This window comes from Macaca nemestrina, chromosome 20 (assembly GCF_043159975.1).
Source record: "Macaca nemestrina isolate mMacNem1 chromosome 20, mMacNem.hap1, whole genome shotgun sequence".
Classification (NCBI taxonomy): Eukaryota; Metazoa; Chordata; class Mammalia; order Primates; family Cercopithecidae; genus Macaca; species Macaca nemestrina.
In genome coordinates this window covers 22,741,224-22,766,293 of record NC_092144.1, presented here as the reverse complement: position 1 = coordinate 22,766,293, position 25,070 = coordinate 22,741,224, and the positions used below count along the sequence as shown (strand labels likewise).

At 44.3% G+C, this 25,070-nt stretch overlaps 1 protein-coding gene across 22 annotated transcripts in view; it reads right to left on the bottom strand.

Moving 5' to 3' along the window:
- LOC105494280 (zinc finger protein 254) overlaps positions 1–25,070 on the bottom strand; it is a 91,483-nt gene that overhangs the window by 47,102 nt on the left and 19,311 nt on the right. For 4 of the 22 annotated variants that reach the window (XR_011617935.1, XR_011617938.1, XR_011617936.1 and 1 more), the window contains 2 exons: positions 17,266–23,984; positions 13,619–16,958 (listed from right to left, as the gene is read on the bottom strand). The exons of 12 other annotated variants lie outside the window; for them this stretch is intronic. The gene's annotated coding sequence lies outside the window, so the exon portion shown is untranslated. Of the gene's footprint in view, positions 1–5,033; positions 8,222–13,618; positions 16,959–17,265; positions 23,985–25,070 lie in introns of those variants that run through there. 6 more of the 22 variants (XR_011617939.1, XR_011617940.1, XR_011617937.1 and 3 more) reach the window with 5 other exon arrangements.

Sequence of the window (25,070 nt, the reverse complement as noted above, 5' to 3'; positions counted from 1 at the left end):
CTAGAGTGCAATGGCACAATCTCGGTTCACTGCAACCTCTGCCTCCAAGGTTCAAGTGATTCTCATGCCTCAGCCTCCAGAGTAGCTGGGACTACAGGTGCACACCACCACACCCAGCTAATTTTTGTATTTTTAGTAGAGACGGGGTTTCACCATGTTAGCCAGGCTGGTCTCGAACTCCTGACCTCAGGTGATCTACCTGCCTTGGCCTCCCAATGTGCAGGGATTACAGGTGTGAGCCACCACACCCACCAGAATTATTTCTTTTAGTAGTTTAGAAATCTCAATTGCCTTTTCAGACTGCATAGGAAAAGCCTCAATCCAAACAGTAAAGGTGTCAATGAATGCCTAAGAAATATTTAAACCCTTTACATGGGGGCATCTGTTATAGTCTATTTGCCAATCTTCACCAGGGTACATTCCTCTATGCTGAACAGGTCTTACTAAAGGAGGAGGTAAACATTGGTCATTTGGGTTGTTCCAGGCATATAGTTCACAGGCCCGAGTGACCTGGTCTACTCTTTTAAGTAATTCTTTTTCTATAAAAAGCCAAGATATTAATTTAAACAGGGAATTTATTCCCAAATGAGTAGAGTCATGCAAATGTTTAACTATTTATTGATTAGCATCTCATATCAGGTTTATTGGAGTGTCTAGCAAAATGCCTGCTATTTCAATAAGAATTCCCGGTCATCCACTGGTGTCTTTTAGCTTATAGAACTCCTTGTACTTGGTGTGGGCTTAAACCTCACGGTGTTGTTCTAAAGCCAGTTTATTGGCTTTATCTACCAAAAGAGAAGTTGCTACAATTTCCCTGAGGCATCCAGGCATGATAAGAAAGTTATATAAGAAAACCAGTCACTGAAAAACAGCTTAGAGATTAGGTAAAATGGCATCTATGGGCTTGTCAATCTATCCCCGTGACCATACAGTTTTGGGGTGACAGAGACCCATTATAATGGGTCAAAACAGAGTAAGCAGTCCAGAAGAAAGTTAATATTCTTTTTTTTGAGATGGAGTCTCACTCTGTCGCCCAGGCTGGAGTGCAGTGGTGTGACCTCAGCTTATTGCAACCTCCGCCTCCCGGGTTCATATGATTCTCTTGCCTCAGCCTCCTGAGTAGCTGGGATTACAGGCATGTGCCGCCACGCCCAGTTAATTTTGTATTTATAGTAGAGATGGGGGTTTCTCCATGTTGGTCAGGCTGGTCTCAAACTCCTGACCTCAGGTGATCCACCCGCCCACCTCGGGCTCCCAAAGTACTGGGATTACAGGCATGAGGCAACGCACCTGGCCTTTTTTTTTTTTTTTTTTTTTTTTTTTTTTTTTTTTTTTTCTGAGACGGAGTCTCTGTTTCCCAGAATGGAGTGCAGTGGCATGATCTCAGCTCACTGCAACCTCCACCTCTCAGGTTCAAGCAATTTCTGGATAATTTTTTGTATTTTTAGTAGAGATAGGGTTTCACCATGTTGACCAGGTAGTCATGAACTCCTGACCTCAAGTCATCCACCCACCTCGGCCTCCCAAAGTGCTAGGATTACAGGTGTGAGCCACCACACCTGGTGAAACTTCATATTCTTACCTGCCATGGCAAAGGTTACCAAGGCTTTTCCAGATATATGGCTAGTTGTCTGATGGAAACAGTGGTGGAAGGTCTCAGGTCCCGTCACTCTTGGGTACTTGCCTGGCTGTTTTACCCATCATTAGTTCAGGTGCTGATGGCTCTCTTCAGAACACTGGACAAACCCTCTTCCAATGGTCAGTTTTCTTACAGTGCACACCCTGATTTATGCCCAAGGCACAGTGACTCCGACGCCCAAGTTTGGGCTTCCCACTTTTCAGCTTCCCTTGTTCAAGCCAAGACCCAGGAGGGCAACCCCATTTGGGAGGTTAGCTTAAGGTTGCAACCAAGAGCTGCAACTTGTGGGAGGTTCTTCTTCCTCTTCTGCTTCCTCTGCTTTGTCCCTGTTATTAAAAACTAAAAATGCCATATCCAAAGCTGTTCCAGAGAACTTTGGGAACCCATAGCTGCTTTTAGTAGTTTTCTATAGATATTAGGGGCAGACTTGGTTATAAAATGTACTCTCAGAAGGGTTTATCTTTTCCTTGAGGCAAGACCAGTGTTAGTATATTTCCCGATTGCCTCAACTAAAGGCTATTAAAACAAAGTTGGATTGTCATCTTTGCCCTGAGAAACTTCCTTAACCTTTTCATTGTTAATGGGTTTTTTCATACATTTCTTCATCTGTTTCAACAAACAAGTGACCATATGATCTCTTCTTCCAAGTCCTCACACCCACTTTGATAGTTCCACTCTAGATCTTTATCTGGAACTGCTATACCTCCTGTCTGATATATATTATGGTTCAGGTTATGAGCCAATACCTCACCTGCATGAGTCCTAGCCGTCCCCAAAATGCATTGTTTTTCTTCCACTGTACAACACAGAGACAACAAAATATACAGATCCTGCCATGTTAAACTGTAGGTCAGAGTTAACTTCTCAAGTTCACCCATGAATTTTCCTGGATCTTCAGAGAAATGACCAAACTTCTCTTATTATAGAGCTAAACCAGACAGAGAAAAGGGGACACATCCTCTCACAGGCCTTCTTCCCCATTTGCAACCTCTGTAAGTGATCAAAGATTTCCCCTTGGAAGTTGATAGGCAGCCCCACTACAAGTAGTACTCACAGGGCTAAGTTCTTCAGGGACTGGTGGGTGTAGAGTAGGACTAGATGGGTAAGGAGGAGGGACAAATGGTTCTCAATAGAACTTTCAGGTGTACTAGTGGGAAAAAGGACCAACACATCTGAACCTTCAGACCTGAGAGAAAGAAGTTCTGCTTCACCCAAAAATGCCCACTGAACCAAGTGGCAGGGGGGCTTGTCATAAAGGATCATCTTGTATGTCCAATTATTTTTCTTCTATTTCTCTCATGAAACACGGACATGCCTGCTGCAGGGTTTCATTCTGACTGAGCAGCAAAAATACTTGAACATACGGTATTTTATCCCATTTTCCCTACCACTTACAGAACAAATTGAGTTGAAGTATAAATACCCATTAGAGGCCATTTTTCTTGTATCTTTCTGAAACTGTTTGCTGCTTTTCCATACATACCATCCTTAAGAAAGGGCACACTCTTAACCCAATCTGTAATCTCTGTTCCTGAGGTTTTAGTAACCCGATGTTTCTCTTTTGTCGCAGACAGCCCTGAAGATGAGTTTTCACCCCAGAGAACAGAAAGGTCAAGATGTGCTTGAAAAAGCGGATGGGGAGCATTGGGTCAGGAAAGACCAGGCTGTCTAAGCATTCAGAGACACCTATGTAACTGTCCTTGCAATTAGGAGCCAGGCCCCAAAAAGCTTTCCACTGCATGTGTCTTTAACCTAGGCTCAGGCAGAAGAGAAAAGTCACATAACCTAGGCCCTTCACCTAGTTATATGTCACAGTCACCCCAGTGGGAAGCACCCAGGCACGGGGAAAAAATTATGTCAGTGCTGAGACAAGTGATCTGTCACAATCCCCACTGTTGACAGGTCTCAGAGACAAAAAATTGTCATATCATCTTGTTTAGTAGGCCAAGGACATTCACTATGTTTCCTGTGGACAGGGAACAGGCAGAAATATTACATCACCTGTGTGTTGTGCCTAGGGATTAGTCACTCCCCCTTCTGTGGTCAGGGCCCAGGCAGGAGCAAAGAGTAACATCATATAGGTGCTTGGCCCAGATATGTTACAATGTCTCCTAGGGAAAAGCCTATGTAAAAGTCCAGAGTAGGGGGCCTTCTCTTTTGGCTTTGGAGCTCCCCTCCCTCTGTCTCTGTACAGGGGAGCTTCTTCCTTCTGTCTTCTCCCTTCCTTCTTGCCTAAGAAACTCTCCACTCCTTAAAACCAAGAAGAAAAAAAAAAGTGGAGAGTAACATCAAATAGATGATGGGTTCTATTTCCATCTATTTCCAAAAATGGCCCCTGTAGTCAGGATATAGGTAGGAGATTCACATTACCTGGGTGTTGGACCCAGCAATATGTTATAATAGCCCATGTGGGCAGGGCATAGAAAGGACAAGCACATTACCTGGGTGCAGGGACCAGTGATATGTCACAATGTCCTCTGTGGCAGGAACAAGACGAGAGTATAGGGTCACATCATCTACATACTGGTTCCAACAATATGTCCCAATCCTATCTGTGTGCTGGGCCCAGGCAGGAGTCAAATCCCTCAGGTTTTGAGCAGAGATGTGTGTCACAATCACACATGCAGAAAGGCTCAGGAATAACATGAATAATTCCTCACATATTCCCATTATAGGTATGAGAGGCAAGACCATTTGGAAGCTGGGTCTAAGTGCACAAATCACAATCTCAATATGGATGAATTCATGAAAAAGAGCCTCAATCTCTCCTTCAGACTGTGTCTCTCAGTAAAATCATGCCTCACAGGTATGCTGAATCTTGAGCTGAGTCAGCAGCCCAGCTGTGGACCAGATCCACATATGGGAGTCAATTTTGCAACTTTCCATTGCCTCCAGGGGTGAGATTCAGAACTTCAGAAGTAGGTTGTGTTTTTCTAAAAGGATGACATATTTTACTGTTGACTGGGTGTGAAAACCCGTATCACAATGTCACCTGTTGCTGGGCCATGCAAGGGCATTCAATGCATTACCTGAAGACTTTATGCAATATGCATGTGAGTCACAATTCACTCTAAGACATTTGTGATGGTATGGACCCTTGAAAGTACGTGTTGCTCTGATCCCAGAAATGAGAGTCAACATCTCTTCAATTGGCTAATCCATATAGGAGAGTCCTCATCTGCCTATGAGCTACATTTAGAAGTGAGTCATCATTTGTAGCTTTAGAAATGAGCCATTCCTGGCTGGATGTCTGCATATCACAGTCACAATTCCAACTGTGGACTTGAGCCACCGTGCCTGGCCAGGATATTCTTTTAAGAAACACAATCTTGGGCTGGGAGCAGTGGCTCACGCCTGTAATCCCAGCACTTTGGGAGGCCAAGGCGGGCGGATCACCTGAGGTCAGGAGTTCAAGACCAGCTTGGCCAACATGGTGAAAACCCATCTCTACTAAAAATACAAAAATTAGCTGGGCTTGGTGGCATGCACCTGTAGTCTCAGTTACTCGGGAAGCTGAGGCAGGAGAATCGCTTGAACTCAGGAGACAGAGGTTATAGTGAGCTGAGATCATGCCACTGCACTTTAGCCTGGGTGACAAAGTGAGACTCCATCTCCAAAAAAGAAAAGAAACACAATATCATCAGTGTTTTTATCCCTTGATGACACTCTTATGTGCCACCCGAGGGCTTTATACAATATTTGAGAGAGTGGTAATTCTCTATGACCTTGTCAAAAAGAAGAGACTAAGGATTATTTTTGTTTTCCTAAGCCTAGCTAGGAGAGAGTAGAACTCTTTTATTGCCTAGTTCAAGGTATAAGAATCATCATAGCAATTGCAAGTTGAAGCAAGATATATGTCCCAATGACATTGGTGGGTAGGAAGTGAACAGAATAGTGACATCACCTGGGTCTTGTCTAAAGGTATGTCACAATCTTTTGAAGGCAAGGACCAGACAGGAGAGTCATATCACATCACTTAGGTTCTTGGCAGGGGATGGATTAAAATCTAATCCTATAAAATGGCCACAGGTAGACTGGGTACAGTGGCTCATGCCAGTAATCCCAGCACTTTGGGAGGCCAAGGCAAGTAGATCACCTGAGGTCAGGAGTTAGAAACCAGCCTGACCATCATGGTAAAACCCCGCCTCTACTAAAAATACAAATATTAGACCAATGTGGTAATGCATGACTGTAATCCCAGCTCCTTGGGAGGCTAAGGCAGAAGAACTGCTTGAACCCAGGAGGCGGAGGTTGCAGTGAGCCAAGATCACATCACTGCACTCTAACCTGGGCAACAGAGTGAGACTCTGCCTTAAAAAAAAAAAAAAAAAGACGAGATGGGCACAGGCCACAAGTCACATCACCTGGGTGCTGGTCCCAGTGATACGTTACAATGGTCTCTTTAAGAAACACCCTGAGAGGATAGACACACACTGGGTGGCTGATCCCAGTGATATGTCACAATCTTTTATTTGTGCACGGTGCATGTAGGTGAGGAGAGTCACATTTCTTAGGTGATGGATGCCAAAATAGGTCACAAGGCCGTCTGTGGGGAGGGCCCAGGCAGAGGTCTCTCATCCCCTAATGTCAGATGCAGTGATATGTAACAATATGTAAAATATGAAAGGTTCAGCCAAAAGATGAGTTACATCATCTAGGTGCTGGGCCCAGTGATACATCACAATTCCCTTGTGGCAAGGTACAGGCTGAGGAAGAGTCACATCACTACCTAGGCAATAAATAAAAAGTTATTTCATAACACTCTTGTGGCCAGGGCTTATGTGGAAGACTCATGTTACCTGGGTGGCAGACCCAGCTATATGTCACAATGCAAAATGTTTGCAGGGCACAGACAAGAGAAAAGAGTTCCATTATGTAGGTGCTGTGCCCAGTGATATATCACAATCCCTTTTTGGTAAGAGTCCAAGCTGTAGAGGAAGCTTCGCATCACCTAAATGCTGTATTCAGCAACATGTCACAATTCCCTCTGAGAGGACAAGCCGGGAAGAAAAGTCACATCACCTAGGTAAAAGACCCAGAAATATTTTATAATGCTATCTTTTTGTAGGACTCAGGAAGAAAACAGGAGTCAGATAACATAGGAGCTGGACCCAGCTATATGGCACAATCACTACTGTAGGCAAGGCCTTGGCATGAGAGGAGAGTCATATCAGATAGGTGCTGGGCCCAGCGATATGTAACGTTTCCTACTGTGGACAGGTCCAGAAAGATAAAAAGAGTCCTATCATTTAGGCGACTGACCCAGAGATATGTCACAATGACGATTTGGGCAGGAACCAAGAAGAAGAATCACATCCCCTGTGTGCTGGGCCCAGCAATAAGTCACTCTCGCTTCTGTTAGTGTGACCCAGGCCCAAAGATATATTATAATCTAACCATGGACAAAGTGAAGATGAGAGAGGAGAGTCACATAAAATAGCTGACGGGCAGAAAACTCACACCATCTAGGTTTAGGGCTCAGCAATATGTCACAATGTTTTACATGGGCAAGTCCAAGAAAAAAAAACATATCCCTTTGGTGCTTAGTTCAGTAATATTTCACAATCTTTCCTGCAAGAAGAAACTAAGAAATTAAAAAAAAAAAAATAGCTATATGCTGTGAAAGGTCACAATACTTCCTGGGAACAGAGACCAGGTAACACAAGAGAGTCACATCACCTGTGGGATTGGTGCAAAGACATTTTTTTTATTTTTATTTTTTATTTTTTTTGGAAATGGAGTCTCACTCTGTTGTCCAGGATGGAGTGCAGTGCCATGATCTCGGCTCACTGTAATCTCCACCTCCTGGGCTCAAGCGATTCTCCTGCCTCAGCCTCTTGAGTAGCTGGGACTACAGGCACCCATTACCACACCTGGCTGATTTTTGGTTGTTTGTTTGTTTGTTTGTTTGTTTGTTTGTTTTTACTAGAGACAGGTTTTCACCATATTGACCAGGCTGGTCTCAAACTCCTGACTTTGTGATCTGCCCACCTTGGCCTCCCAAAGTGCTGGGATTACAGACATGAGCCACCGTGCCTAGCCACAAAGACATTTCAAAATGCCTCCTGTAGGCAAAGCCCAGGCATAAAAGTTACATCACCTGAGTGTTAAACCCAGCAATATGTCACAATGGCCCAAGTGGGCAAATCACAGGCAGAAGTGTCACAAATTGTCAGTGCAGGGTCCAGCAATATGTCACAATATCCCCTGAAGGCAAAAACCTAAAAGAAGAGTCACATAAGCTAGGAGCTGGGTGTAGCAATATGCTACAATTTCCCTGTAAGCAGGGACCAACAGAAGAAGAGAGTCACATCCTCTGGATGCTGGGCCCAGTAATGTGTCAACCATCTTTCCTGTAATAAAGACCCAGGCAGAAGAAACACATCATCTGGTTGCTGACCACAGCAATACGCCGCAACTTTCTGTATAGGCAGGTGTAGGCAGAAGAGAAGAGTCACATCTCCTGGATGAGGAATGCAGAGACATGTCACAATGCCCCTTGTAGGAAGGGCCTAGGTAGAAGACTCCCATCCCTTAGGTGTTGAGTTCAGCAATACATCACAATACCCAAATATGTGGAGCCTGAAAAAAAGAAGAAAGTTGCATCATCTAGATGTGAGGTCAGTGATGTGTCACAATTTCTCTGTGAGCAGAGATCAGGCAGGAGAAGAGAGTAACATTTCCATGGTGATGGGCATTGAGTTATGTCACAAGGTCCCCTGTAGGAAGGCCCAGAAAAAAAGTTACATCCATCACCCAGGTGTTGAACCCAATAATATTTAACCATGTCTAATGTGATATATTGAGCCACAATATGGCACAACATGTAAGGCACACGTGGGAGAGTCACATAACATGAGTGCAGGATTCAGAAATAATTGGCAATACCCAAAATTTGTGGGATTCCCCCCCGCAAAAAAAAAAAAAAAAGAGGAGAGCCAAATCACCGAGCTGCTGGATTCAGTGATAAATCACAATCTTACCTTTGGACTGAGACCAGGCAGCAAAATCAAATCACATGGGTGCTGAACGTAGGCATATGTAACAATCACACCCACAGGAAGGTCCAGTAATGAATTAACAATCCTGCACAGGTCCCAGTTCTAGGTATGAGAGTCACCACATTTCCTATGTTGGGTCTAAGTATGGTAGTGACAATCTCACCAATAAACTGGATGGGAGCCTGAGAGCTTTCATTCCTCCTGTAAACTCTGTTTACTCTGGCACTAAGCCCAAGGAGAATTTTCATGGGGTCACACAGAATTCTCATCTGCCAATGAACTGGGTTTAGAAATAAGTCATCATTCCAACTCTGGCTGGATGTTCACATGATAGTCACAATTTCTTTTTTTTTTTTTTTTTTTTTTTATTATTATACTTTAAGTTGTAGGGTACATGTGTATAACGTGCAGGTTTGTTACATATGTATACTTGTGCCATGTTGCTGTGCTGCACCCATCAACTCGTCATTTACATCAGGTATAACTCCCAATGCAATCCCTCCCCCCTCCCCCCTCCCCCCTCCCCATGATAGGCCCCAGTGTGTGATGTTCCCCTTCCTGAGTCCAAGTGATCTCATTGTTCAGTTCCCACCTATGAGTGAGAACATGCGGTGTTTGGTTTTCTGTTCTTGTGATAGTTTGCTAAGAATGATGGTTTCCAGCTGCATCCATGTCCCTACAAAGGACACAAACTCATCCTTTTTGATGGCTGCATAGTATTCCATGGTGTATATGTGCCACATTTTCTTAATCCAATCTGTCACTGATGGACATTTGGGTTGATTCCAAGTCTTTGCTATTGTGAATAGTGCTGCAATAAACATACGTGTGCATGTGTCTTTATAGCAGCATGATTTAGAATCCTTTGGGTATATACCCAGTAATGGGATGGCTGGGTCATATGGTACATCTAGTTCTAGATCCTTGAGGAATCGCCATACAGTTTTCCATAATGGTTGAACTAGTTTACAATCCCACCAACAGTGTAAAAGTGTTCCTATTTCTCCACAGCCTCTCCAGCATCTGTTATTTCCTGACTTTTTAATGATCGCCATTCTAACTGGTGTTAGATGGTATCTCATTGTGGTTTTGATTTGCATTTCTCTGATGGCCAGTGATGATGAGCATTTTTTCATGTGTCTGTTGGCTGTATGAATGTCTTCTTTTGAGAAATGTCTGTTCATATCCTTTGCCCACTTTTTGATGGGGTTGTTTGTTTTTTTCTTGTAAATTTGTTTGAGTTCTTTGTAGGTTCTGGATATTAGCCCTTTGTCAGATGAGTAGATTGCAAAAATTTTCTCCCATTCTGTAGGTTGCCTGTTCACTCTGATGGTAGTTAATTTTGCTGTGCAGAAGCTCTTTAGTTTAATGAGATCCCATTTGTCAATTTTGGCTTTTGCTGCCATTGCTTTTGGTGTTTTAGACATGAAGTCTTTGCCCATGCCTATGTCCTGAATGGTACTACCTAGGTTTTCCTCTAGGATTTTTATGGTATTAGGTCTAACATTTAAGTCTCTAATCCATCTTGAATTAATTTTCGTATAAGGAGTAAGGAAAGGATCCAGTTTCAGCTTTCTACTTATGGCTAGCCAATTTTCCCAGCACCATTTATTAAATAGGGAATCCTTTCCCCATTTCTTGTTTCTCTCAGGTTTGTCAAAGATCAGATGACTGTAGATGTGTGGTATTATTTCTGAGGACTCTGTTCTGTTCCATTGGTCTATATCTCTGTTTTGGTACCAGTACCATGCTGTTTTGGTTACTGTAGCCTTGTAGTATAGTTTGAAGTCAGGTAGCGTGATGCCTCCAGCTTTGTTCTTTTGACTTAGGATTGTCTTGGAGATGCGGGCTCTTTTTTGGTTCCATATGAACTTTAAAGCAGTTTTTTCCAATTCTGTGAAGAAACTCATTGGTTGCTTGATGGGGATGGCATTGAATCTATAAATTACCTTGGGCAGTATGGCCATTTTCACGATATTGATTCTTCCTATCCATGAGCATGGTATGTTCTTCCATTTGTTTGTGTCCTCTTTTATTTCACTGAGCAGTGGTTTGTAGTTCTCCTTGAAGAGGTCCTTTACATCCCTTGTAAGTTGGATTCCTAGGTATTTTATTCTCTTTGAAGCAATTGTGAATGGAAGTTCATTCCTGATTTGGCTCTCTGTTTGTCTGTTACTGGTGTATAAGAATGCTTGTGATTTTTGCACATTAATTTTGTATCCTGAGACTTTGCTGAAGTTGCTTATCAGCTTAAGGAGATTTTGGGCTGAGACAATGGGGTTTTCTAAATATACAATCATGTCATCTGCAAACAGGGACAATTTGATTTCTTCTTTTCCTAACTGAATACCCTTGATTTCTTTCTCTTGCCTAATTGCCCTAGCCAGAAATTCCAACACTATGTTGAATAGGAGTGGTGAGAGAGGGCATCCCTGTCTTGTGCCAGTTTTCAAAGGGAATTTTTCCAGTTTTTGCCCATTCAGTATGATATTGGCTGTGGGTTTGTCATAAATAGCTCTTATTATTTTGAGGTACGTTCCATCAATACCTAATTTATTGAGCGTTTTTAGCATGAAGGGCTGTTGAATGTTGTCAAAAGCCTTTTCTGCATCTATTGAGATAATCATGTGGTTCTTGTCTTTGGTTCTGTTTATATGCTGGATTATGTTTATTGATTTGCGTATGTTGAACCACCCTTGCATCCCAGGGATGAAGCCCACTTGATCATGGTGGATAAGCTTTTTGATGTGTTGCTGAATCCGGTTTGCCAGTATTTTATTGAGGATTTTTGCATCAATGTTCATCAGGGATATTGGTCTAAAATTCTCTTTTTTTGTTGTGTCTCTGCCAGGCTTTGGTATCAGGATGATGTTGGCCTCATAAAATGAGTTAGGGAGGATTCCCTCTTTTTCTATTGATTGGAATAGTTTCAGAAGGAATGGTACCAACTCCTCCTTGTACCTCTGGTAGAATTCAGCTGTGAATCCATCTGGTCCTGGACTTTTTTTGGTTGGTAGGCTATTAATTATTGCCTCAATTTCAGAGCCTGCTATTGGTCTATTCAGGGATTCAACTTCTTCCTGGTTTAGTCTTGGAAGAGAGTAAGTGTCCAGGAAATTATCCATTTCTTCTAGATTTTCCAGTTTATTTGCCTAGAGGTGTTTATAGTATTCTCTGATGGTAGTTTGTATTTCTGTGGGGTCGGTGGTGATATCCCCTTTATCATTTTTAATTGCGTCGATTTGATTCTTCTCTCTTTTCTTCTTTATTAGTCTTGCTAGTGGTCTGTCAATTTTGTTGATCTTTTCAAAAAACCAACTCCTGGATTCATTGATTTTTTGGAGAGTTTTTTGTGTCTCTATCTCCTTCAGTTCTGCTCTGATCTTAGTTATTTCTTGCCTTCTGCTAGCTTTCGAATGTGTTTGCTCTTGCTTCTCTAGTTCTTTCAATTGCAATGTTAGAGTGTCAATTTTAGATCTTTCCTGCTTTCTCTTGTGGGCATTTAGTGCTATAAATTTCCCTCTACACACTGCTTTAAATGTGTCCCAGAGATTCTGGTATGTTGTATCTTTGTTCTCATTGGTTTCAAAGAACATCTTTATTTCTGCCTTCATTTTGTTATGTACCCAGTAGTCATTCAGGAGCAGGTTGTTCAGTTTCCATGTAGTTGAGCGGTTTTGCTTGAGTTTCTTAGTCCTGAGTTCTAGTTTGATTGCACTGTGGTCTGAGAGACAGTTTGTTATAATTTTTGTTCTTGTACATTTGCTGAGGAGTGCTTTACTTCCAATTATGTGGTCGATTTTGGAGTAAGTACGATGTGGTGCTGAGAAGAATGTATATTCTGTTGATTTGGGGTGGAGAGTTCTATAGATGTCTATTAGCTCTGCTTGCTGCAGAGATGAGTTCAATTCCTGGATATCCTTGTTAACTTTCTGTCTCGTTGATTTGTCTAATGTTGACAGTGGAGTGTTGAAGTCTCCCATTATTATTGTATGGGAGTCTAAGTCTCTTTGTAAGTCTCTAAGGACTTGCTTTATGAATCTGGGTGCTCCTGTATTGGGTGCATAGATATTTAGGATAGTTAGCTCTTCCTGTTGAATTGATCCCTTTACCATTATGTAATGGCCTTGTCTCTTTTGATCTTTGATGGTTTAAAGTCTGTTTTATCAGAGACTAGTATTGCAACCCCCGCTTTTTTTTGTTCTCCATTTGCTTGGTAAATCTTCCTCCATCCCTTTATTTTGAGCCTATGTATGTCTCTGCGTGTGAGATGGGTCTCCTGAACACAGCAGACTGATGGGTCTTGACTCTTTATCCAGTTTGCCAGTCTGTGTCTTTTAATTGGAGCATTTAGTCCATTTACATTTAAGGATTGTTATGTGTGAACTTGATGCTGCCATTATGATATTAACTGGTTATTTTGCTCGTTAGTTGATGCAGTTTCTTCCTAGCATCGATGGTCTTTACATTTTGGCATGTTTTTGCAATGGCTGGTACCGGTTGTTCCTTTCCATGTTTAGTGCTTCCTTCAGGGTCTCTTGTAAGGCAGGCCTAGTGGTGACAAAATCTCTAAGCATTTGCTTCTCTGTAAAGGATTTTATTTCTCCTTCACTTATGAAACTTAGTTTGGCTGGATATGAAATTCTGGGTTTAAAATTCTTTTCTTTAAGAATGTTGAACATTGGCCCCCACTCTCTTCTGGCTTGGAGAGTTTCTGCCGAGAGATCTACTGTTAGTCTGATGGGCTTCCCTTTGTGGGTAACCCGACCTTTCTCTCTGGCTGCCCTTAAGATTGTTTCCTTCATTTCAACTTTGGTGAATCTGGCAATTATGTGTCTCGGAGTTGCTCTTCTCGAGGAGTATCTTTGTGGCATTCTCCATATTTCCTGAATTTGAATGTTGGCCTGCCCTACTAGGTTGGGGAAGTTCTCCTGGATGATATCCTGTAGAGTGTTTTCCAACTTGGTTCCATTTTCCCCCTCACTTTCAGGCACCCCAATCAGACGTAGATTTGGTCTTTTTACATAATCCCATACTTCTTGCAGGCTTTGTTCATTTCTTTTTCTTCTTTTTTCTTTTGGTTTCTCTTCTCGCTTCATTTCATTCATTTGATCCTCAATCGCAGATACTCTTTCTTCCAGTTGATCGAGTCGGTTACTGAAGCTTGTGCATTTGTCACGTATTTCTCGTGTCATGGTTTTCATCTCTTTCATTTCGTTTAGGACCTTCTCTGCATTAATTACTCTAGCCATCAATTCTTCCACTTTTTTTTCAAGATTTTTAGTTTCTTTGCGCTGGGTACGTAATTCCTCCTTTAGCTCTGAGAAATTTGATGGACTGAAGCCTTCTTCTCTCATCTCGTCAAAGTCATTCTCCGTCCAGCTTTGATCCGTTGCTGGCGATGAGCTGCGCTCCTTTGCCGGGGGAGATGCGCTCTTATTTTTTGAATTTCCAGCTTTTCTGCCCTGCTTTTTCCCCATCTTTGTGGTTTTATCTGCCTCTGGTCTTTGATGATGGTGATGTACTGATGGGGTTTTGGTGTAGGTGTCCTTCCTGTTTGATAGTTTTCCTTCTAACAGTCAGGACCCTCAGCTGTAGGTCTGTTGGAGATTGCTTGAGGTCCACTCCAGACCCTGTTTGCCTGGGTATCAGCAGCAGAGGCTGCAGAAGATAGAATATTTCTGAACAGCGAGTGTACCTGTCTGATTCTTGCTTTGGAAGCTTCCTCTCAGGGGTGTACTCCACCCTGTGAGGTGTGGGGTGTCAGACTGCCCCTAGTGGGGGATGTCTCCCAGTTAGGCTACTCAGGGGTCAGGGACCCACTTGAGCAGGGAGTCTGTCCCTTCTCAGATCTCAACCTCCGTGTTGGGAGATCCACTGCTCTCTTCAAAGCTGTCAGACAGAGTCATTTGCGTCTGCAGAGGTTTCGGCTGTGTTTGTTATTGTTTACTGTGCCCTGTCCTCAGAGGTGGAGTCTACAGAGACAGGCAGGTTTCCTTGAGCTGCTGTGAGCTCCACCCAGTTCGAGCTTCCCAGCAGCTTTGTTTACCTACTTAAGCCTCAGCAATGGCGGGCACCCCTCCCCCAGCCTCGCTGCTGCCTTGCCGGTAGATCACAGACTGCTGTGCTAGCAATGAGGGAGGCTCCGTGGGCGTGGGACCCTCCCGGCCAGGTGTAGGATATGATTTCCTGGTGTGCCTGTTTGCTTAAAGCGCAGTATTGGGGTGGGAGTTACCCGATTTTCCAGGTTTTGTGTGTCTCAGTTCCCCTGGCTAGGAAAAGGGATTCCCTTCCCCCTTGCGCTTCCCAGGTGAGGCGATGCCTCGCCCTGCTTCAGCTCTCGCTGGTCGGGCTGCAGCAGCTGACCAGCACCGATCGTCCGGCACTCCCCAGTGAGATGAACCCAGTACCTCAGTTGAAAATGCAGAAATCACCGGTCTTCTGTGTCGCTCGCGCTGGGAGTTGGAGACTGGAGCTGTTCCTATTCGGCCATCTTCGATAGTCACAATTTCAACTGCTGACTGTGTGTGTGTGAAATTCAGGGCCTTACCAGTGGGCTCTGTCTATGAGTGAGAGTGACAAGCCTAACAATTGGTGGGGTGTGCACATGAGAACCACAATCTCATCTGTGTGCTGAATGCTGAAATGATACTCTCTGTACCACAAGAGATTTATTTTTTAAATCTAATGTGTTTTTTTTTGTTTTTGTTTTTGTTTTTTTTTTTTAGTCCGAGCTTTGCTCTTGTTGCCCAGGTTGGAGCGCAATGGCACAATCTTGGCTCAATGCAGCCTCCGCCTCCCAGGTTCAAGTGATTCTTCGGCCTCAGCCTCCCAAGTAGCTGGGATTACAGGCATGTGCCACCATGCCTGGCTAATTTTTTGTATTTAGTAGAGATGGGGTTTCACCATGTTGGTCAGAGTTGTGTCAAACTCCTGACCTCAGGTGATCCACCCGCCTCAGCCTCCCAAAGTGCTGAGCCACTATGGGAGGCATGAGCCACCATGCCCAGCAAGGGATTTATATAGTATGCAAGAAAGTGGTAATTTCCTATGACTTTGTACAAAAAAGGAGACCCAGGATCTTAATCATTACCCAAGGCCTAGCTATAAAAGACAGCATCTCTCCTATTGGATAGTTTGAGGTATGAGACTCACCATTGCACCTGTGAGCTAGGCCAAAGTATAATTTACAATCCTACCTATGAATAGGCAGAGAGAAGAGTCACATCACCTGAGTTTTTGGCCAGGAATACATCACAATCTTTACTGAGGGCAGGAACCAGACAGGACTGTCACATCACTTTAATACTAGCCAGGAATACGTTACAACCTTCTCCTGAAAGCAGGATACAAGCAGCAGAGTCACATCTCCTGGGTGCTGAGTCCAGCAATAGGTAACAATGCTTTCTATGGTCAAGGCCTATGCAGGAGAGACACATCACCCCGTACCTGGGCCTAGTGATAATTCACAAGTTTTCCTGTGGGCAGAATGCAGGCAAAAATGGAGTAACATCTCCTAGGTGATTGATGCAAAGATATGTCACAAGGCCCTCTGAAGACAGGGCCCAGACAGAAGCCTCCCATTTTATAGATTTTGGTCCTAGTAATATGCCCTAACATGCAAATATAGGGCTTAGGAAAAAAAAAAAAAAGGAGTCACATAACCTGAGTGTAGACCTTAGCAATATGTCACAATGCACTCTGTGGGCAGTGCCAAGAAAAAAAGACATCACCTGGGTGGAAGGTCCAGCCATATGTCACAATGCCACCTGTGGGCAGCACCAAGGCTGGAAGAGGGTCACATCTTTGAGGTGCAGAATCAAGAGATATGTCACAATCTCATCTCTGGGCTGGGCCAAGGCAGGAGAGTCAAATCACTACAATGCTTAGCAGACATAATCACACCTGAAGGAAATTCCAGGAATGAGATTAGAAATTTCATACATGTCCACATTCTAGATATGAGAGTCAACACCTCCTGTATGTTGGGTCTGAGTACATGAGTAAAAATCTCAAGAGCTGACAGACTTTTTGCAAGAGAGCCACAACTTCTTCTGCAGACTTATCCTTTCAGTGCAGTCACTGCCTCATGTGTATGCTGAAGTTTGGTCTGAGAGTCACCAGCCCACCTGTGAACCAGATCCACATATGAGAGTCAATTCTCCAACTTTCAACAGCCTCCACGTGTGAGATTCAGAACCTCAACAGTGGGATATGTTTATGTGGGAGAATGACAATCTTTATTGTTGCCTGGATGTGCATTCAAGAACACTATCTCACCTGTGTGCTGTGCACTCTTATGACACTCTCCATGTCACCTGAGGGCTTTTTTTTTTTTTTTTTTTTTTTTTTTGAGACGGAGTCTCACGCTGTTGCCCAGGCTGGAGTGCAGTGGCTCGATCTCGGCTCACTGCAAGCTCCGCCTCCTGGGTTCACGCCATTCTCCTGCCTCAGCCTCCTGAGTAGCTAGGACTACAGGCGCCCGCCACCGCGCCCGGCTAATTTTTTGTATTTTTAGTAGAGACGGGGTTTCACTGTGGTCTCGATCTCCTGACCTTGTGATCCGCCTGCCTCGGCCTCCCAAAGTGCTGAGATTACAGGCTTGAGCCACCGTGCCCGGCCCACCTGAGGGCTTTATACAATATGCAAGAGTGGTGATCCTCTGTAACCTTCGTACAAGAAGGAAATCCAGAATCTTTTCTGTGGTTGTAAGCCCACAGTCAACATCTCTCTAATTGGCTGAGTCCAGATAAGAGAATTCTCACCTTCCTGTGAGCTGGGTTTAGAAATGAGTCATCACCAGCTGGGTGCAGTGGCTAACGCCAGTAATCCCAACACTTTGGGAGGCCAAGGCAGGTGGATCACCTGAGATCATCAGTTTGTGACCAGCCTGACCAACACGGTGAAACCCCCGTCTCCACTAAAAATACAAAAAATTAGCTAGGCATGGTGGCAGGTGCCTGTAATCCCAGTTACTCAAGAGGCTGAGGCAGGAGAATTGCTTGAACCTGAAAGGCAGAGGTTGCAGTGAGCCGAGATCACGCCATTGCCCTCTAGCCTGGGCAACAAGAGCGAAACTCCGTCTCAATAAAAAAAATAAAAATAATAAAAAAAAGAGAGCCATCTGGTGCAGTGGCTCATGCCTGTGATCCCAACATTTTGGAAGGCCAAGGTGGGCGGATCCCCTGAGGTTGGGAGTTCAAGACCAGCCTGACCAACATGGAAAAACCTCATCTCTACGAAAAATACAAACTTAGCCAGGTGTGGTGGCATATGCCTGTAATCCTAGCTACTTGGGAGGCTGAAGCAAAAGAATCACTTGAACCCAGGAGGCGAAGGTTGCGGTGAGCCAATATGGTGCCATTGCACTCCATGCTTAGGCAACAGGAGTGAGACTCTGTCTCAAAAAAAAAAAAAAAAAAAAGAAAAAGAAAAAGTCCTATCTTAGCTGTGGCCATATGTTCACATATGACAGTCAAAGTTGCAACTGTGGAGTGCGTTGATGTGAGATTCAGGATCTCACCAGAGGGTTCTGTCCATGTGTGAGGATGACAATTCTTCTAAACTTTGGTGGTGTATTCATAGGACAAACACTATCTCATCTGCATGGTGGAACCTCTTATGACATTCTCCAACACACTAGGGCTTTACATATGTGAGGGAGTTTTAATTCTCTATGACTTTTGTATAGAAAGAAGAGCTAGGATCTTCTTTGTTTTCCTAACCGTAACTATAAGCAACATTATCTCTCCTACTGGCTTCCTCGAGCTATGAAAATCATCGTTACATCTGTGTGCTTGGCCAGGTTATGTCACAATTCCACCTGTGGGTGGAGAACAAGCACAAGAGTCACATCAACTGTGTGCTGAGCCAGGGTTATGTCACAATCTTCCCTGACAGCATGCACCAGCCAGGAGAGTCACATCACAGGGTCCTCAACCAGAGATGTTACAATCCTCTCCTGAAAGCAGGGCACAGGAAGAAGAGTACGATCACCTGGGTGCTGGGCTCAGCTAAATGTGCCACAAGGCTCACTGTGGGCAAAGCCTAGAAAGGACAGACAAAACACCTGGTTGCTGGGCCCAGCAATATATCACTATCTTCTCTAAGGGAAGAATGCAGGTAGAAGTAGAGGGTTTCATCTCCCAGGTGATGGATAAAAAAATATATATTCCAAGGTCCTCTGTGGGAGGGGCTCAGGCAGAAGCCTTCCAACCCCTAGGTGTTTGTTTCAGTAATATGTCACAATAACCAAAATACGCAGGTCTCAGGCAAGTGAAAAGTCACATCACCTAGGTGCTAAGTCCAGCGATCTGTGACAAACTTTTCTTTTGGCAGTACTCAAGTGGAACGGAAAAGTCAAATCGCCAAGATAATGAATGAAAAGATGTGTTAGAATAGTTCTGTGTGAGAGCCCATGCAGGAAAGTCACATAACCATGTTGATGGACCCAGAGACATGTTGAAATACGTGATGCTGGCCAGGTACGGTGGCTCACACCAGTAATCCCAGCACTTTAGGAGGCTGAGGTGGGTGGATCACCTGAGGTTGGGAGTCCGAGACCAGCCTGACCAACATGGAGAAACCTCATCTCTACTACAAATACAAAAATTAGCTGGGCTTGGTGGCACATGTCTGTAATCCCAGATACTCGGGAGGCTGAGGCAGAATTGCTTGAACCTGGGAGATGAAGGTTGCGGTGAGCTGAGATTGCGCCATTGCACTCCAGCCTGGGCAACAAGAGTGAAACTCCATCGCAAAAACAAACAAACAAACCAAAAAAACACACAAAAAAAGATGCATGCAGGTCTCAGGCACAAAAGGAGAGTAACATCACTTAGGTGCTGGATGCACCTAAATGCACATCACAATTTCTTCTTAATCACACCCCAAGCAGTAGCAGAGATTCCTACCACCTAGGTTCTTGGTCTAGCAGTATCTCACAATAACCCTGAGGGGAGGACATAGGTAAAAAAGTCACATTACCTAGGTGAAAAGCCTAGAGATACATCACAATGTCTTTTGTGAGTAGGGCTTATAAAGAAGAGGAGAGACATAGCCTAGATGCTGGGCTCAGCTTTATGTTCCAGTCACCCCAGTGGAAAGAAGCCAAGAATGAGGAAGAGTCACATCACATAGGAGCTACATCATCACATGGCATATCACAATTCCCACTGTGGACAAACCCCAGAAGAAAAGAGTCACATCATCCAGGCGGGAGGCCCAAACATATATCACAGTGACTCCTGTGTGCAGGGACCAAGCAGAATAATTACATCACTGTTTTGCTTGCCCCAGCAATAAGTCACTCTCTATTCTGTGGGCATGGCCCAGGCAGAAGAGGAATGTCATATCACGTAGGTAAAAAGGGCATTTACCTCAGCTTTGCCCATAGGAGAGATTGTAATGGGTCAAGAAATACGTCACAGTGCTCCCTGTGGTCAGGCTTCAGGCAGAGGACTCACATCTTCTTAGTGCTGAGCCCAGTCATATGTCTCAATGCTTTCTAAGGGCAGAGCCAAAGCAAAAAATAGTAACACCTTAGTGTTAGGCACAGTCATATGTCATAATCTCTTTTGTGAGCAAAACCTAAAAAAAGTATCACATCAGCTAGGAGCTGGGCCCAACAAATATGTCCCAACATCCCCTGTGATTAGGGAACAGGCAGGAAAAGTCAGTCACATTTCCAGGGTGATTGGATGATTGGTGAAGACATATATTACAATCCCCTCTGTACACAGGTCCAGGATGAAGTGTTACATCACCTAGGTGTTGGACTCAGCAACGTTACAATGGCCTATGTGTTTAGCGTACAAGCAAAAGATTAACATAACATAGGCCCAGCAATATGTCACAATACATCTGTGGGTAGCACCAAGGCAGAAGAGTCGACTCACATCACCTGGGTGCAACACCCAGCAATATGTCACAATGACCACTGTGGGCTGTATCAAGGCAGAATAGAATCATAGTACCAAGGGTCTGGGCCCGGTGATATGGCACTGTGAGCTGGGACCAGGATAAAAAGACAAACAACTCAGATGCTGGGCTAAGATGTATGTCACATGACACTTGTAGAAAGGTCTTGTGATGATATTAACAATTACACTCATGTCCTGAGTCAAAGGATGAGAGTCAATACCTCCAGCATGTTGGATCTAAGTACAGGGGTCACAATCTCAATGGTGGACTGGAGCTGTGCATAAGAGCCTCAATTTCTTTTGCAAATGATGTGCCTTAGTCTGCGCATGGTGGCTCACACCTGTAATCCCAGCACTTTGGGAGGCCAAGGTAAGCAGATCACTTGAGGTCAAGAGTTCAAGACCAGCCTGACCAACATGGTGAAACCCCAGCTCTACTAAAAATACAAAAAATTAACTGGCACAGTGGTGGGCACCCATAATCCCAGCTACTCAGGAGGCTGAGGCAGAAGAATCACTTGAACCCAGGAAGCAGTTTGCAGTGAGCCAAGATTGCACCACTGCTCTCCAGCCTGGGTAACAAGAGCAAAACTCCATCTCAAAAGAAATAAATAAATTATGCTCCTTAGTGAAATTGCAGTCACAAAGCTGTGCTGAATTTTGGTTAATTAGTCACTAACCCAACTGTGGACAAAATCCACAAATGAGAGTCAATTTTCCAACATTGAACTGCCTCCAAAAGTGCGATTCAGAACCTCAAAAGAAGAGTGTAAGTGGATGAGTCTTTGGTACTGACTGGGTGTGAATATAAATTTCACAATCTCACCTGTGTGTTTGTCCCTGTCAGGGCACTCTCTTGTGGACTGTATATGGTGTGCATGAGAGTTGCAACCTGCTCTGAGAGCTTTGCGCTGCTTTGGACCCATGATCTAATGTGACCCTAAGTCTAGGTATGAGAGTCAACATCTCTCCAATTGGCTGGCTCCAGAGAAGAGAGTCCTCACCCACCTATAAGCTGGGTTTAGAAATGAGTCACCATCTCAAGTGTGGCCACATGTTCACATATGATAGTCACAATTTTATCTGTGGACTGCATCCATTCACAATTATGACCTCATCAGCGGGCTTTTCCATGTGTGAGGATGACAATCCTAAAAATTGGCAGGGAGTGCTTACATGAAACATGATCTAACCTGTTTGCTGGGTCCTATGATGACATGCTCTGTACCATCCGAGTGCTTTATACAATATACAAGAGAATGGTAATTCTCTATAACCTTCATACAGAGAGCAGACCGGGATTTTACGCCTTTTTCTTTTTTTTCTTTTTTTGCGAGATGGAGTTTCGCTTTTGTTGCCCAGGCTGGAGTGCAATGGCGTGCGTGATCTCAGCTCACCACAACCCCCGCCTCCTGGGTCCAAGCGATTCTCCTGCCTCAGCCTAAGTAGCTGGGATTACAGGCACGTGCCACCATGCCTGGCTAATTTTTTGTATTTTTAGTAGAGACAGGGTTTCTCCATGTTGATCAGGCTGGTCTTGAACTCCCAACCTCAGGTGATCCGCCCACCTTGGCCTCCCAATGTGCTGGGATTACAGGCGTGAGCCACCACACCCAGCCAGGAATTTTACTCCTTTTTCTAAGCTGTGAGAGATAGTATTTCTTCTACTAGCTGGTATGAGGTATTAGAGTCATCATCAAACCTGTGAGCTGGGCCGAGATATATGTCACCAACCAACTTGTTGGCACAAACCACTCAGGAGAGTGACATCACCTGGATGCTGGGCAAATGATATGTAATTTTTTTCCCTGAGGGCTGTGAAAAGGCAGGACAGTCACATCATCTGGGTTTTCAACCAGTGGCATGTTACAATTTTCTCCTGAAAGTTATGCACATGCAGGAGAGACACATCACCTGGTGGCTGGGCCCTGCAGTGTGTCACAATCTTTCCTGCGGGCAGAGTGCAGGCAGAAAAGGCATCACATCTTTTATGTAATGGATGCAGATATATGTCACAAGAACCCCTGGGGACAGGGCTGAGGTGGGAGCCTCCCATTTTTTAGGTGTTTGGCTCAGTGAAATGTCACAATAACCAAAATATGTGGTTGTTAGACAGAAGAGTCACATCAACGAAGTTCTGGTTTGAGTGACATGTCACAATCTTTCCTTTTGACAGGGATCAGAGAGGAGTCACATGACTTAGGTGATGAACAAAAAAAAAAATGTCCCAATAACCCCATGCTCATGGTACATGTGAGAGAGTTGAATCACCCATGTGTTGAACCCAGTGACATGTCAAAATGTACAATTTATGCAGGGCCCAGGCAGGAGAAGACAGTATCTTCACCTAGGTGTCAGGCCCAGTGATACATCACAATACCTTCTGTGACACAGTCCAAGCAGTAGAGAAGAATCACATTACCTAGGTGCTGAGTCAAAAACTATGTCACAAAAATCACTGAGGGGAGGGCCCAGGCAGGAGTCAAATTACCTAAATGAGGGGCTCAGGGATATGTTGCAATGACCTCTGTGGACTCAGAGAAACAGGACAGTCACATAATCTAGGTGCCAAGTAAAGCTATATGACACAATCACCCAAACTGATAGGCCCAGGCAAAAGAAGGGAGTCATATCACATAGGTGTTGGGCCAAGTGATGTGTCACAATCCTCATTATGGATAGTTCCCAGGAAGAAAAGGAGAGTCACATCATCTAGATAATGAACCTAGAGATGTCACAATAAGCCATGCAGAAGAATGGAATCATTTGTGGGTTGATCCTAGTATAAGTCACTCTCTTTTTTGTGGGCATAGACCAGGCAGGAGAGTCATAACATCTAGGTGCTGGGCCCAGAGATAGGTCACAATCTCTACTATTAGCAAAGCCCAGGTAAGAAGGCAGAGTCACATCAAATAGTTGATGGACCAAGAGATATGTCACAATGTCCCCAGTAGGCAGGAGACAAATTACATTGGTGCTGGGCACTGCAGTGTGTCACAATGTCTTTTAAGGGCAGGGCCAGGCAAAATAATTTTGCTGATGGGCCTAGTGATGTGTCAGTTTTTTTGTGGGCAGAATCTACGAAGAAGAGGCAAGTCACATCAGCTCGGTGCTGAAACCAGCAATAGATAGCATTATCCCCCAGTGAACAAGGACCAGGCAGGTGAAAAGATTCACATCACCTTGGTGACTGGCACAAAGGTATGTAACAATATCCCTGGAAGGCAGTGGCCTGGCAGGAAAGTTACATCACCTGGGTATTGAAACCAGTTTCACAATAGCCTAAGTAGACAGGGCACAGGTGGCAGAATTCCACCACCTGGGTGTTGAGCCTAAAGATACGTCACAATGTTCCTGTGGGCAAGGCTCAGGCAGGAGAGAAACATCTTCTAATTGCTGGGTCCAGTGATGTCACAATTTTCTCTGAGGGAAGAACACAGGTAGAAGAGAAGAGTCACATCTTTCTAGATAATGAGGCCAGAGACATGCCACAAAGCCTCCTATAGGCAGGGCCCAGGAAGGAACCTCTCATCCCCTAGGTGTCAGGCCCAGAGATGTCACAATACTCATAATATGCCATGCTCTGGCAATAAAGGCAAGTTAAATCACTTAAGTGCTAGGGTCAGGGATGTGTCACAATTCCTCTTTCATCAAGACCCAGGCATAAGTGGAGAGTCACACCACTTGGGTGATGAATGAAAAGATACATCATCATACCCCTGTAGGCAAAGCCCATGCAGGAGAGTTACATCACCTAGGTTTTGGCCCCAGTGATGTGTCAAAATACATAATGTATGCAGGGTTTACGCAGGAGAAAAGAGTAATACCACCTAGGATCCTGGCTAAGCAATATATCAAACTCTCTTTTTGGAACTATTGCAAGCACTAGAGGAGAGTCACATCACCTAAGTTCTCAGTCTATCAATATGTCACAATGCCCCCTGTGAAAATGACTGAAGAATAAGAGGAGAGTAACATAATCTAGGGGCTAGGCCAAGCTGTGTGTCACAATCACACCTGTGAACAGGGCCTAGGCATGAGAGGAGAGTCACATCAAGTAAGTTCTGGGCCACACAATATATCACAATCCCCATATGGACAGGTCCCAGGAAGACATCACCTAGGTGCTGGGCCAAGAAACATGTGACAATGTCTCTTATAGGCAAACACAGGGTAGGAAAGGGGAGGTGATAACATTAAACATCTGATGGGCCAAGAGATATGTCACAATGCCCCCTGTGGGCAGGATCCAAGCTGGAGACACACATCACCTCAGTGTTGGGGCCATGAGTATCTTATAGTGCCTTCTGAGGGGAGGCCCAAGGCAAAAGAGCAATGTCATTATGCTGTTGGGCCCAGTGGTATGTTACAACTTTTGCTGCAGGTGAAACCTAGAAAGAAGAGTCACACCAGCCAGGTACTGGACCTAGCCATATGTCACAAGATGCTTTGTGAGAAGGAACTAGGCAGTAAAAGGCAGTCACATCACCCAGGTGATGAGCACAGAGA